This window comes from Pinus tabuliformis, chromosome 1_2 (genome assembly GCF_031772625.1).
Source record: "Pinus tabuliformis cultivar Carrire ecotype Pingquan chromosome 1_2, CPIR1, whole genome shotgun sequence".
Lineage (NCBI taxonomy): Eukaryota > Viridiplantae > Streptophyta > Pinopsida > Pinales > Pinaceae > Pinus > Pinus tabuliformis.
In genome coordinates, this window is record NC_142298.1 from 1,139,810,902 (window position 1) to 1,139,826,636 (window position 15,735).

General features: G+C 36.6%; 1 pseudogene; it reads left to right on the forward strand.

The window, feature by feature from the left end:
* The first annotated feature begins 438 nt into the window (after nucleotides 1-438).
* LOC149210202 (eukaryotic translation initiation factor 3 subunit A-like) lies at nucleotides 439-2,059 on the forward strand (annotated as a pseudogene).
* Nucleotides 2,060-15,735: the final 13,676 nt, after the last annotated feature.

Consider the following 15,735-nt stretch of genomic DNA (forward strand, 5'->3'; position numbering starts at 1 on the left):
GATTGCCTTCTAATAAGCTACCAAAGATAGACAAATATATTCATGAGTGTACTTCTTCAATTCTAGTATCCAATGCAAAAGTATCTCTCCCATTCTTAGGCGATTTGTCATGATTATTTATGTCCTCAGAGTGTCTGAATATTTTTTATCTTGTATTATTTCAGCAATTATGGAGAATAATAATAAATTATCAATGTTGATAGTTTTGTGCTTTGAAATAAGGAAGAATACATAAGAAGATCTTGTCTCATTATCTTAAGTATGAATTGAAATATTTTAGAGAAATAATTATAAAAAATAAATGGCATGTGCTTAGTGCCTAGATGTGAACACATGAAACCACAGTAATTTGTTTTCAAAAGTAGAAATATGTGCCTAACGCTTTCAGTAATGATATATAAGATTAATTAGCTTTATTGTAAACTATATGCTAAGTTGATGAATGTTGGCCAAAATCAGGAAGCATTATAGGCACTTCACAACTTGATAACATCAAAACGGTAGAGAGCATGGAAAAAGACACTGGAAAAGATAATGTTCAAATATGTGGAACTTTGTGTGGATATGAGGAGTGGCAGGTTTGCAAAGGATGGACTTATTCAATATCACATTGTATGCCTGCAAATGAATGCCAGTTCCTTGGAGGAGGTTATCAAGTATTTCCTCCATCTCTCTAATGAGAAGGCTAAATAGGCTCAGGCTCAAGCTCAAGCACAGTCATCTAATATTGCTCTTGATGTTGAGGATTTAGAGGTAGAGAAGACACCAAAGAAGTTTATGCTCAATTATGTCAGTGGAGAGAAAAGGAAAGACAAGTCTGATTTGGAACCGGTTACCACTTAGTTTAAGATTCTTTGGGAAACCTATAAGACCATACATAAATACTTCATGAATCGTAGCAATTCAAAGCTGGAAGCATCATATGTAGTCAGTGCATATTAACTAGTGTTGGAATAGATGGAACAATTACTTAATTTGGATAATTTTATAATAATGGTTCTTAACATGTATTCCACTTAATTATTTCACTAACAACTACAAACAGCCTACCCCAATCCCAATAATGGATGCACTGACATTGATTGATCCTGAGATATCCTGGTTTAGAAGCTTTAAATGTTTGTCTACAGAAAGTATGGGAGAGTTTGTTCTATATATTTTGTTTCAATGACAGAGTATATATTCTATTTCAATGACAGAGGCATATACTACACTTCTTCCATCATGTGCAGCAGATATAACATCTAATGATTACATAAAGGAAAAATATCATGTTGTTTTTTAGTTTCCTGTTAAAGAGTGTTTTGAATAAGGCCTTTTTTCTAGTATGGATAGCTATAATCCTAATTGGATTGGCAGATGACTGCACGTTGAGCCTTTCAATTATGTTTGTAATATAACTGGACAGTAGAGTTTCGTTCACTTATTTAAATAATACACAAACATCTTGTGAATTTCAATGAGTATAGGGATCAAAGAGGCAGGTCTGACCTGAATCTCCATGCGATTTTGTAGCTTTACCTTGATACAAGGTTTGAGCAATTGAAGGTTCAACTAAGCTTGAGCTCTGGCAAGTTAGCAAGCTAAATTTTTTATTTTTAATATATTTTTACCTTATACTATTTCTTATGATGGATGGCATATGATACATTGATATGTAGGAAGCTTTTCACTCTATAGAAGATATTCATGGCCTTGTGTATGGTGAAGAAGATTGCTAAACCTCAAATGATGACAATGTGCTATTCAAAGCTAACAAAGATATTTTAGATATTAGAAAGTCATTTGGTTCATGCTTATGCATGGTTAAAGCCCTATATCCTCCAGAAAATATACAATAAATACATAGCATAGGAGGACTTACAGTTGATGGCATCATGTAGATTGTTGGCTTCCATTTATATTATTCCCTATGATCACAAGCATGGGGCTCACCATTTTGAGCTGGAGAATGAGGAATAGAGTTCAAGAATGGCCAGTCTTTTAAGTTTTGGGATTTATTTTAGATTCTAAAATGGATACTAGAGAAGTGCTAAGTTATTTCAATGAAAAGGCTTAATTTCATCTGTCACTGTGTGAGATGTTTGCATTTGTATAGGTTTTTCCAGTATAAGTATTATATTTTATGCTTAGTTCAAAGGTGTTTTCTTCCAATATGTCTAATAATAATATGTTTTTTTTACGGTTTTCATGGTCAACACTTCTATTTGAAGTCGTAAGTAATAGATATAGAGCTCATCAAAGCATTTATTTTTTACATTAAGTCTTTCATTGATTTTGTTGAGAATTCAAAGCACACATATATTCTTCTAAGCACTTTTTATGCATGTTTAGGTTTTTGTTTTAGCAAGCTACATGGTTCAATTATAACTCGATAGGATGTGGTGCAATATTAGGACAAATTTTACTAAAGTTTTGTACCATATAATCATAAGGTGTTTCAATTTTTAATAATTCAAAAGTGTCTTCACTTCAAACTATTTGGTTCTATGTATCTCCATTATTATTTATAAAAATATGGTTTATGTTAACTTCTACCTTCAAATATTAGTTAATATTTGAGGATATGTGAATATAAGTTAATTGTACTGACTTTTTAGGCTCTTTGGCTTCATCAAAAGAAACTGGCAACATATACTTATGTGGGTAACTTGTGTCTTTGTTATGTTTTAGGTTTCAAAAGTTGTCATGACATGTGTTTTGCAAGAAGTGAAAAATTTGTATCATCTATTGAAAATGATTTCCACCCTTTAGGTATTGCCGATAGAGTTCAATTACTACTAGGTAGGCTCTCTAAGTTTAGTGACAATTTTTCTTCATCTTCTTTTGTCCCATAAGTGCAATTGGAACAACACATTCCTTATTTAGAAAGACTAACTACTTTGAGAGTGTTACAATAGGTGATGGTCTTTAATTCCTACTTTTGTTTCATGCTTTCTATTATTTTGTGGTGTGACTACTTGTGATTTGTAATTGTGACCTACTTTTAGAGTTACACAACTTACAAAATATGATGGGGAATTTAATTATTACTTCATTCAGTTCATTTGTCTCGACTATTTTATGCCATATGGTGTGACAATCTTGGATTTGGTATAGTTCTTACACTTTGGTTTTAAAGTGTACACGTTCTCTTGTGTCTTCTAAAAGTAGAGTTCTTGAGGTTTTCTAAAGTTAACCCTTGCATGTTTCCAGGTATCACAAGTGTATCAAACAATTAAAATCACGGTTATGTCAAGGATGATACCATTTTCTAATTTGTTTTGTTATAAAGAGGCTTAGTGCAGATGATATAGAGTACAATTTTGTATGGTTGAAGATTAACCATTTAAAAGGAATTTTACAGTTTGGCAGTAAGATGATGTAATACAATTTTCTGATTTTCTATATTTTATATTAAAAAATAGTGTCTGCTAATTTTGAGGATTTAGCTTTTGTTCATGGAGTCTTTTTTAGAGTGAGCATAACAAAAGATCTTTAGTGAATTTATTTATGCAAGACCTTGAATCATAACAGTCAATATATTAGAATCTTATTGAAATGTCTGAACAGTCCATATATCAAGGCTATGAATTGTAGTAGGAGGGGCCCAATACCTTACGTATTTTTATTAGCTTATAGGCCAAAGGTACCTCTTTAAATCATAATGCAGGTATGGTTATTATCCACTCTTAGATAAATAGTTGATGAGCACCAGTACTGCAACAATAATGCTGCAACTCTTGGGGCTGCCAACTTTACTTTATCAACTCGGGGTTCGTACAAACATAGAGGTGACAGTGCTATATACACAAGAAGATGTGATGGGTCTGATCTTTGTCACTGCTAAGCTAGAAATAGACCACTATGGTTTTTCAAACCAGCCTTATATTGATTCAAAAGAAGCTTGATTACCAACAAGGAAAAGGAAAATTTGCACTAAAAGAAATCTTGTCTACTCTAGTAAGGAAAAGACTGAAATTAAATACTTAAACACACCATTCATCTAACTAACTGCTAAGAGGCCTTACTTCACAAGAATGATAAGTTAACATGTGTGTACTCCTACTGTCCTAGGCATGCAAATTGAAATATCCAAACATTCTACTATTGTGCATGCAAATGAACAAAATAACTCTTTTTTTCTTTTTGTATTTTTTGTGTGACAATGTGAATGCTATCTTCCCTTGGTGATGTGGTAGGTGGATTAGGGATGATGGTGAAGGGTCATATGCCTTGGGACACAAGAAGGGGTCTTCTCTTATCTTCCTAGGTTCTTTTTCAACCATTCATCCTCAAAACATGCCACTACAAGTTGACCTACAAGATGTCCTAATGCCTCCTATAGGATGTCCTAATTGTCCTACAAGATCCCCTGTATTCCTACAGGATCCAGCTGAGAGAAAGTGGAGGGGTTTGGAAGGTGGTGTAATGCTTAGGAAAGGTGAATGGTGGGAGAAATGAGGCAAGGAAGTAGCTAGGACTCCTTTAGAGCTCAAAGCAGAGTTTGTGAGATGGTTGGATTTTCTTAACAAGCTTGGAGAAGTATTCTTATGGAATGATGAATTTGGTGAGGGACTTAGTGGAAAAAGTGATAATCATGGATGGAAGAGGTTTGGATGCAGTTTCTAGTCATGAAATCCCACTGCATTGCTGAAACTCCTACATTTCATTAATCACTGGCATTTATCCATGAATCATGTTAAACAAGAAAGATTTTCAATTACCTAAAGAAAACAAAATTTCATGATCTAGTTGCCTATTTCATGCATGGAAAAACTTGTAGAATAATGTGAAACCTTTATGAGATCTAATGCAAGGCTGAAGACATAAAAAATGTGGATTAAATCCTATTCTTGGAAACTAGTAAAATAATGGCCTAAGTAACAAAAAACCCTAAATTCCATGAGAAATCAGAATTTTGTCTTTTTGGGGCTGCATAGGAGTTCTTTCCTCAAACCATGGTCCCTAACGGGAGTGAGGCAAAATCCACCTACTAAAAACTTCCTTTATATTCCTAATCTATAGCTAAAGAAATGCACAGATGGAAGCAAACTAATCAATTCCACAACTACTTGCAATGGAATAATGCTAAAGACAATTCAACCATTAATCTCTTAAATCAACTAAGCATACAAATACAAGAAGGGGAGCCTTTGCTGCTAGGGTTGGGCCCTAACCCAAAAGCTTCAACCCTATGAGTCGACTCAGTGTCATATCAAGGAAATGCTTATTCTCATTATCATATCAGAAAATTACATAACAATGTCTTCCACAAGTCGTGAAATCGAAAAATGCTTAGTGTTTTTACATGAAAAATTCGAATCCTAATGAGGCTCTAGGCCTCCTTATTTATACAACTGAAGTCTCCAATGACTTCCTTAAATCTAGGGACGATCAACGCCCACACTCAAGATGAACTGGCTCTTTAATTGTCACTAGCTCGGCCACCTTTTGATCTTCATGACTCGGCTTCTTGCAACTCCAAGCTAGTGTGATTTGATGGATGAATATTCAAATGAGTGAGGAGTAAATGAGCATTATCTATCTCCTACAATTTCTCCTTCTTGTCTCATTCGAGTTTCTGCCATTAATTAGACAAAATTGCCATGATTTTCTCTCAAAAACATGCAACCAATGCACATTAGTCCACTAGGCATAACATCTCACTTTTACTCATCTCATTAAGAAAAATATAATTAAAATATGTAAGGAATTATGAGAAGAGTTGATTTAAACAAGTTTGGAGGAGTATTAAGGTCCATATAGTCACCCAATGATGAGGCTCATCATCAACCCCCTACTGAAAGTGTTTCTCTTTGTCTGAGAAAATTTATATCCATGTCTTTCATTGCTCTAGTGGCCTCCCTGACATCCCATGCTTATGCTATAGTTTCCTCTTCCTGTGAATAGAATCATTTCTTCCTCTCTATCTCCTCCCACTACTTTGTTTCTTCCTCTTCCTTCCTCCTTCCAACATTCCTAAGATTAGTGGTGGACTAAGTCTCAAGCCAATCCAATTGACTTTGAGTCTTTGGAGAGATTGCTTGCACATGGGTGTTTGGTTTAGTGCCTCTCTCATTCTCTAAGGAGAATGGTACTCTCTGCTTTTTAGGCTATAGGGCAAAGTTTTCCATCTCCTGTAGCAAGCTTTCATGTTATCATCCCCTAACAACTTGAACATGTCCTCAATGTGTGTGATTGATTACTCTTGGGTAGCAAGGTACCTAGGTGTAAGCTTAGGGCCATTTGCAATTAGGTTGTGGGTGCTGATGACAACCATTGGATTTGATTTCTCAACTCGTATCATGAGGGGTTCTATCTCTTCTCTTTCCATTACTTTCTTCATCTCTGAAGCTCTTGCCTCCTCGTGATTCATCCATGATGCCAATGCCATCAACTGCAAGTCTCCTAATTGTGAATTTGGATCCCAAACATTCAGATATGTCAAGGCCAAGTTGTGTAGGTAAAACTCAGACATTTTAGCTCTATCCTCCAAGGTTCTTTGACCACAGAGATCAATGAATTGTCTGTAGTCTTGGAAGGGAATAGTGCCTCTCTGTGCTAAAGTCTTAATTTTGAACTGTAGTTGATGTTCCTTAAGATACAATGCATAGGACTTTGTTGGAATCTTGCACTCACTTGCCTCTAAGGATAATCTGGCCATGGATTCCAATTGACTTTCTCTCTCTTGTAACTATCCCCTTAGCCATGAATTCTCTACTTCCAACTGTGCTTTCATCATTGCCTCTCTATCCGTTATGGTGCTCAATTCTTTGCCCATCTCCTTTACTTTATCCTCCATGTGGTCTATATCCTCCACTCCTTTAGAGTTGGCTATTTGCACCCACCTATGTGTTCTTGACTTTTCCTTTTGAAGCTCAAATAATAAGGGGATCGAAAATTTATGTGGAATGACCCTACCCCCTTCAATGAACCTATAGTAGGAGTCAAGGTTGGGTTGAGCACTAGTTTCCCCTAGTTTTGTGTCTTCCTTATTTGTTTCTTGCTGAATGATCCCTTCTTGGTCCATTTTCTGAGTTTCCTATAGGTTTAGCAGATTTTCCTGTAGGATGGCCTCTGCTTCTTGTAGGTCCTCCTGCATATCCTATAGGGGACCTTTTCCTTTGGATGAGGCAAACCTGCTGACAAGTTTCCTAACATAAGTCATGGGATATTTAGTAGAGGCTTGGCCTGATGATCCTTCTCCCTCAATGTTGGAAACACTTCCCTTTAATCAACTTGTTGTAAATAGGTACATCCTTGATGGCTTGGATAAGTAGAATTTTGACGCATAGATTTTTTAATTCACCCAAAAGTTCATTATCTTTTGGGGTAGGCTAGACTTGATGAGTTAATCTCTTAGGAAAGGGTGGTGGATTCACTCTAGGCATGCTTTCCTCTCTTTCCTCCTCACTCTCCCTAGGTGGAGGTTGAGGTTGGTTGTTTGGTTGTACTCTCCCAGATCTCAGTTGATTTCTTGAATCTCCACAACATAAGTAGGGTAGGATGTATCTCCATTGTACACCTGACGTGCCTATCTATTGTTTGGGTTCAGATTTGGCTGGGCAGGCATGTGGTGTTGTCTAGGTGGAGCAGGGTGTAAAAGATGTGGTTGACTAGGAGGTGAAGGCAATAAAGTTGGAGCTTTATTGTATGGCAGCCTCCACCCCTGAGGTGGTGCATTCCACTGAGGCTATGGTGGAGTATATGGCTAAAATGACTGGCTGGTTGGCTGGGAATGTTACTAAGGTGAAAAAGACCAAGGAGGGGGTGTAGACCAAGAGGGATGAGTAGGGGCACCCAAGAGGGAATGAATGTGTTCTAGCTAGGGTTGTAATATGCATGGGATGATCCTTACATGCCCTGTTGGTATGGTTGAGGACCATGAGGTGTCCTTTGATTTATATAGCAGAGCTATTTAGTCACCCCTTCAGTTCCCAAACACTTGTTTGTGGAGTGGCTTTCCTCACAGACCGAGCAGATTTCAATCATATTCAATGAGCATTCATTCCTAGGGTTCCTGCTTGTGCATATAGGGTAGAACAGGGCTAATGCTACTGTTATGCATGTAAATGAACAAAATAACTCTTTTTTCCTTTTCGTCCTTTTTGTGTGAGAATGTGAATGCTCACTTCTCTTGGTGAGGTGGAAGGTGGATAAGGGATGATGGTGAATGGTTAAATGGTTTGGGAGGAAAATAAATGAACAAAATAACATGTAAATGAACAAAATAATTCTTTTTTCCTTTTTGTCCTTTTTGTGTGACAATGTGAATGCTAAATTCTCTTGGTCAGGTGTCAGGTGGATCAAGGATGATGGTGAATGGTAAGATGGTTTTGGAGGTGAGTAGGAGCCTTCTCCTATCTTCCTAGGTGTTTTTTCCACCATTCAGCCTCAACATAGGCCACTACAGGTTGACCTACAGGATGTCCTCTTGCCTCCTACATAGGATGTCCTAATGCTCCTATAGGATCCGACCGAGAGAAAAACAATGGATTTGGAAGGTGATGTAAGGCTTAGGGAAGGTGCATGGTGGGATAAATGAGGCAAGGGAGTAGCTAGGACTCCTTCAGAGCTCAAAACAGAGTTTGTAAGATGGTTGGATTTGCTCAACAAGCTTGGAAAAGTATTCATATGGAATGATTAATTTGGTGAGGGACTTAGTGCAGAAAGTGATAATCATGGATGAAGGAGGTTTGGTTGGATGGGGTTGTTGGTCATGAAATCCATCTACATGACTGAAACTCCTACACTTCATCAATCACTAAAATTTATCCATGAATCACGTTAAACAAGAAAGATCTTCAATTAACTAAAGAAAACATAATTTCATCAGCTAGTTTCCTATTTCATGCATGGGAAAAATTTCAGAATAATGTGAAACTTTTATGACATCTAACACAAGGCTGAAGGAACCAGAAATGCAAATTAAATCCTATTCTTGAAAACTAGTAAAATTATGGCCCAGGTAAAAGAAAACTCTAAATTCCATGAGAAATCAGAATTATATCTTTTTGGGGCTACATAGGAGTTCTTTCCTCAAACCATGGTCGTTGAAGGGAGGAGTGAGGCCAAATCCACCTACTAATAGATTTTTCATATTCCTTTATCTTCCTAATCTATTGCTAAAGAAATGCACAAATGGAAGCAAACTAATACCAATGGCAGAATACCATGGGTGCACAATACCATGTGCCCCAAAACCATCACTGTTTAACCTGGTCAACTTTTGACTCTATCCTGAGTCAAGTTTACCTAATAATCCCCCCCTTGAACTTGACATGGTGTTCCTTGACTATATCCAGCCAAACCTGCTAAGTGAGCCAATCCCGCTCACTCTAGCTCCTACCCCCCTTAAAGTTTTTACCGGGGTATTGTTAACCCGACATCCCCCCTATCACCTAGGTCAAACCCAGACTTTACCTGTGATAGCTGAGAGTGAAGTCTGAAAAGGATGTACGAGGCTGCACCATGATTTGTTTGGGAAAGTCATCTACATGAGAACAACACTTGGCCTCCCATGTCAGCAGTAGATCAACATGCCAATCGGTGAATGGAAGTATTCCAGTGTCAATGTCATGGGTATCTACTATAGAGGCACAGATTCAAGAGTAGCACTCGTTAACCCGAAGGCAGAATTATGGTAGGATTGGCGATCATGTCAATGTCATGAAAGGATTCAAAAATGTGATCATTGTGACCAGATCTGGTGGAAACTCATATGAACGTGAGAACCAGAGAATGATTTTATATTCTAGTGTTCTACGTAGTGTCATGATAGCTCGTAAACCACCAGGATGGTGGTTTACCAGGGGTCAGGTTACTGGTTGAATGTGAATGTTGTCAAGATTTGGAGCTTGGAAGCAGTGTACTGATCGTCTCAGGTGATACTGAGAGTGAGTGCCATTGGACTCCTTAACATTTAGCTTCTCCAGGTTCCATCCGTTGTTGTGTCGGTAGAGACCTTTATCCTAAATTTCAATTTGTTGAATTTTGAAGCCTAGAGGGGTAAGATCTTTAAAATATTGGAGTTCTAATGAATTTTCTCGCATTGTTTTCATTAATGGCCACCGGCAAAGACGAGACTTCCACCTCAGCTGGTGAGGTCGAAACCGTCAAAGCTGAGGTAGGAGCGATGAAAACAGTAGAGGCCAATGGAACTGATGAGACTGTCAAAGCCGAAGTAGTCGAGGTGGCAGAGGCTAACGAAAATGGTGCTGTAGAGAGCAGTCCTATAACAGAGCCACGACTAACTTCATTCAAGGAGGAGAGAAACTTCATTTCCGATTTGAAGGAATCAGAGAGGAAAGCATTGCAGGAGTTGAAATGCCGGATCAAGGAAGAAATCATGAAAAATGAATTCAGTGAGCATGAAAATGAGAAATCCGATGGGATCGGGAATCGAACCCATCACCTGTTGACAGAGGATGGATCAAAATCACAGTAGCAATAAACAAAAAAAAATAATGAAGTCAAAATTATTGCATGTAAATGGGCATAGTACTGTAAGACCTGGTAAGGCATGTGTACCCCTCGGTGATCCCCGGTAAAGTCTGGGCTAGACCTAGGTGATAGGGGGATGTCGGGTTAACAATACCCCGGTAAAAGCTCTGAGGGGGGTAGGAGCTAGAGTGAGTGGGATTGGCTCACTTAGCAGGTTTGGTTGGAGTTAGTCAAGGAACCCCAAGTCAAGTTTAAGGGGGGAATTGTTAGGTAAACTTGACTCGAGATAGAGTCAAAAGTTGACCAGGTTAAACAGTGATGGTTTTGGGGCACATGGTATTATGCACCCATGGTATTTTGCCCATGGTATTATATGTAATGGAGCCTATAAATGGCTGAAAGGACTTCATTCTAATGCAAGGGCCTGGAGGTGAGCGGTGAAGGCTCACTTGGTTGGATTGGCTAGGTTTTTGGCCAAGGATAACGAAATTTCATTATGATTGGGTTTTTCCCCAGATTTTGGGTTTTCCAAGATAAACCTGTGCGTTTATGTGTTTATGGTTGCTTCTGGTTATTTTTATATTTGTTTCTCTCAGTAATTCTCCGTAATGAATTTGTGTTCTTGGGTAAATTTCTTAACAAAATCCTACAATCAATGCACATTATTCCACTAGGCATAACACCTCATTTTTATTCATCTCATTAAGTAAACCATAATCAAAATATGTAAGGAATTATGAGAAGAGTTGATTTAAATAAGCTTGGAGGTGTATTAAGGTCCATATAGTTAACCAATGATGAAGCTCTTCAATAGTTAAATGACTTACAGTTGAGATCTCCTAAAGCCGCGATCACGAAACACTATAATCTTACTTGAAGGATATTTTGAAGATAGGATGTGAATCTACCCTTGTATTAAGCATATGCCTAGTGATCTGAAACCATCAGAAATGAATTATTTATTTTATGCACAAAGTAGACTTAGAAGAAATAGTGTGGCCTAAAACACTTCTGCTGACATATGTAATAGCCAAAACTGACTACAAATATACTCTTGAGATGCTTCCTATTAGCATCAATTATATAATAAATATTCTATGCCTCATTGAGCTCTAAACAACTACGAAGGGACTTTGCTATCACTAGTAATTATTAAAGCTTTCACATGGAATAGATCACTATGTTGACCCCAGTATCTAGTTGTGGACTTCTGTGAGTACAGTGCTACTGTTGGTATACAATAAGTTACTTTGTTATTACTAATACCTATTAAGGCCTATGCATGGAGCATGTTACCTAGCCAAAGCTGCTATATAGTTGTCTTATTTCATCCATGATAGTCATTCTAGAGATTATATCTCTGTAGCCTTCGATTTCTATAATATTTAACATACCAAGGTAGGATGGTACAGATTCGAGTGTAGTTATTTGACAAACTGACATGAATTTTCTCAAACCAAGTCTACATAAATTTAGTATGCTTGATCTTGAGAATCTAGTGCCATAATTGCTTTACCCCTACAGAATGACTTGATTAACCGTTGCGTGTTGATTTTAACCTAGAGTATGTAACTGCAATATGTAAGAGTAATAGTACCTCTAAGCCCTTAGAAGACATGTGTTTACTTCTTCTTAGGCATTGCTTCTTAAGGTGATCAACACACCACAAGTTGGATTTAATATGAGCCATTTCTTTTTATTGCCTCATTAAGTAGGATATGTTGATATGGTCTTCAATGTATCAATATACTCCATCGCTCAATGGTGTAAGTAGATCCACTAGTGCTCACTAGATATTTCTAGTGAAGTTATCACAGAGTAAGGTAATATTATTTGTGTTTGTAGGCCCCAGATAAGCATTTTGGATATAGAAGCAATCAAGTAGCACAAATCAATAGAATTTGTGGACACCCATTACAATAGGGATGCACAAATCAAAAGGATGGCTAAAGCCTAAGAATATATATATGCTAATTGGTGCTTGTACATCCTTTCATTGCATCATATTCATAAACCTTTAATGCCTTACTTGCACCTCTATAAGATGGTATTGTACTTGACCTTATGCTAAAGTATAGCATTAGAGAGGCTTGAATTATACCCTATTGCTAGAAACAAGTCTGAAAATGCAATATCTGGGTGATGGATCCACACTCTCAAAAGGTGGCCATGTTAACTGCACTTCAGTGGCATCTAATGATATGTCGCTAATCTTCTCATATTTATCCTATAATAAAGTAAGGAGAAAGCATCAATAGGCATTATGGTGGGACTGAGTTTGAAATGACACTATTAAGTATTTCCCCATGGAATTTGCATAGAAGGCACAGTGGGTAAACCCTCATTCCTGTAGGCACATGTGGCAAGAAGTCAACCCTTATTAGATTCATATCTCTTGTTTCTGTAGTGTCATCTATTGCATACTTATTTCCACTATGGGGGACTCTAGTTGTTGTGACTCTTTGGTAGCATAAAATGGCATGGATAGTAACTGTATTACTTTAGAATAGTCTTTTAGCTCTTCATAGGCCATATTTTTCAGCGGAAAAATCATGCATTTTCTATGCGGATTAGACCTATAACATCACTGGGAGACATGTAACAACAACAATTTACTAAGACAACACTAAATTCAGCACAGAGGAGACTATAGGGATATGATGACATGGCTACAATTTGTAGATCAATTTGTGGGGAGATCCTATAAATTTTCCCATCATCAAAACAGTAGCTGAAAGGTATGATTTTGGATCCACAAAAGTATGCTTTTAGGTCCATAGCTCTAACTAGGCAGTAAAGGGTTACTAGGGTTGACAAAAAAAGATAAAAACCTTATATAATAAATAAATAATGATAAAATGGTTTGTTACAATCTAAATTGGGGTCTACTACTATTTCAATTAATTATTAGATGATCATGGTGGGTCATACTTTCTAAGCTAAATGTTATGACTCTTCATAGGATATTATTAGAGATACTTGAGGAGAGACCTCTTTGGCTCAAGGGTTAAGGAAGGATTTTGACTTCAATATCGAACCATCAACCATATCCTCAAGCTTTGTGCCATCATGGAGGAGGGGAGACATTTCTCTTCAAAATTCTTCTTCTACTTTGTAGGTTTTCAAAATTTTTTTGATGTTATCTTGAGAGAGGCATTGTTCCATGGATGACATTGGAATTTCAAAGATTTTGTTTACTGCTATTATATGTCTATTAGTTTGTTCTTGGGTGCCTCCAAATAATGAATGGATTGTCTAGTTTTATCAAGAAGACCATTGGGGTGAAGCACGAGCATCCTCTCTCGCCCACGTTGTTCGCGATATATATCAATGAGCAAGATTCCTTTTTGTAGGAGCATATTCAACCCTTGCTTCTTTCAACATGTCTTGGTCTCCATTCTCTTCTTATTAATGTTGTGGTCCTCTTGGGATCTACCTTGGACGCTCTTCAAAGGATCAACCTTGGGAATATTAGGGTTTATGATATTTAATGGCTTGAAGAATCTCCTATTAGATTATGATTTTCCATTTCTCGTAGGTGGAGATTGAGATCACCATAGCTTATACCTACCTAGGTGTTTGATTTTTAAAGCTCTCAATTTGGATTGAGATTGGTTCTCTAGCCTTGGATCAATAAGGGCTATGGCTTCCTTGCCATTTTTTAGAATTATTTCTTTCAACACCATTTTTAGGACATTTTTCCCAAGATGGACCTTTTGGATAAAGTCATCAAGTCCATGATTTTTTAGAGTTTTGACATTTGGGGACCTAGTTTGTTAGAGGATTATTAAAACTAGATAGAGAGGGTTTAGGGTCATTATCGAATACAAGAGGATGTTTCCTAGCATAATGTTCAAGAAAAATTTGCAACACACCCCTTTTTATTTTTAATATTATTATTATTGAATCTTATCTACATCAACCTATGGTGTCATTTAAGTCATTTATTTTGGATTGTTTTTCATTTAATTCTTTCCTGTACGTCTCATTTCTATATCTTGTGGACATATACATATGGATAATTTCATTGTGAATCAAGCACTCTTTTTATAGCTTCACAAATCCACTACTATTCCAAAGAAATATCTATTAAAAGATTTATTGGTTGCCAAAATAACATTTTAACTTAGGTTATTGACAACCATGAATTGTAATTGATTGAAGGATTGTTGTTTCCCTTGTGGTGGCATAAATGTGGGTTGAGAAGAGAAAACAAATAAAAGTCTCTAACAAAATCCCCATATTAGAATGGGAGAAACCATTGTAACATTAGTATGTGTACCTAAGCTTTTGGAACATGTTCTAGATGGGGACTCCATTCTGAGGACTAGGATATGTACTAGGTGTGGTCAATATTAACCTTCTTGCCTCCCAAACTTGCAAGTAAATTTTTTCCTTCCATATGAAGAACTATCAACCACTGAGATAGAAATCAATGTTTCACCTGCTAAAGCTCCCAATGTTCAATCAAAAGAAGTACCCATAACAGCAACTCCACCTCCAACTCTTGTCGTAGATCTTCTCGGTTATTCGATAGGTTTATGAAATGCAAAGTTTATAGTTTTAAGATATTGTTGGAGAAAATTTTAGTGCCTCAGATTCATTTTTGGAATTGCATGGGGAGGGATTTCAGAATTTGGAATAAGATTTATGAACTTGAGAGTAAATTTTTATTTTCCTACTAGTATTGTTTTTATTTCATTATGCCTATATGTTATTGCAAATTGGTTGTTTTTTATTATGCACTCTAATGTCATGAGAACTAAAACAACAAAGTCAAATTTCCTTCTGGGAAATAGAACAGTCTAGCAAATACCATAAAGAAGTCTTTACCGAATGGTGCATCAGTTCAGCTTTATGTTGCTGGTAAGTAGGGCAAGGGTGTGAAATATTGGCAAGTAAGAAAGAGAGACCTTTAGATCCCATTCCCAAAACGTTGCATAGGGAATTGACTCTTTTCAATAACTACTTCTACTTATCAAAGTTGATAAGTAGGGACAGGCTTTAAAATTGACACCCATTTACACATTTTGATTGCTTTTAGTTGTCGAATATAGGTTATTTCAAAATAAACATATCAGGATTGACTTGTTAATAATTTGAAAAATTTTCACAATGACTCGCATATCAAAAAATTACAACTTTCAATATATATATATATATATATATATATATATATATATATATATATATATATATATATATATATATATATATATATATATATATATATATAGATACGTATTTGCGAGACAAATTGACCAGGTCCTCAGTATTGCGGGTACCCTGAGCAAATCTTCAGTACCGCTG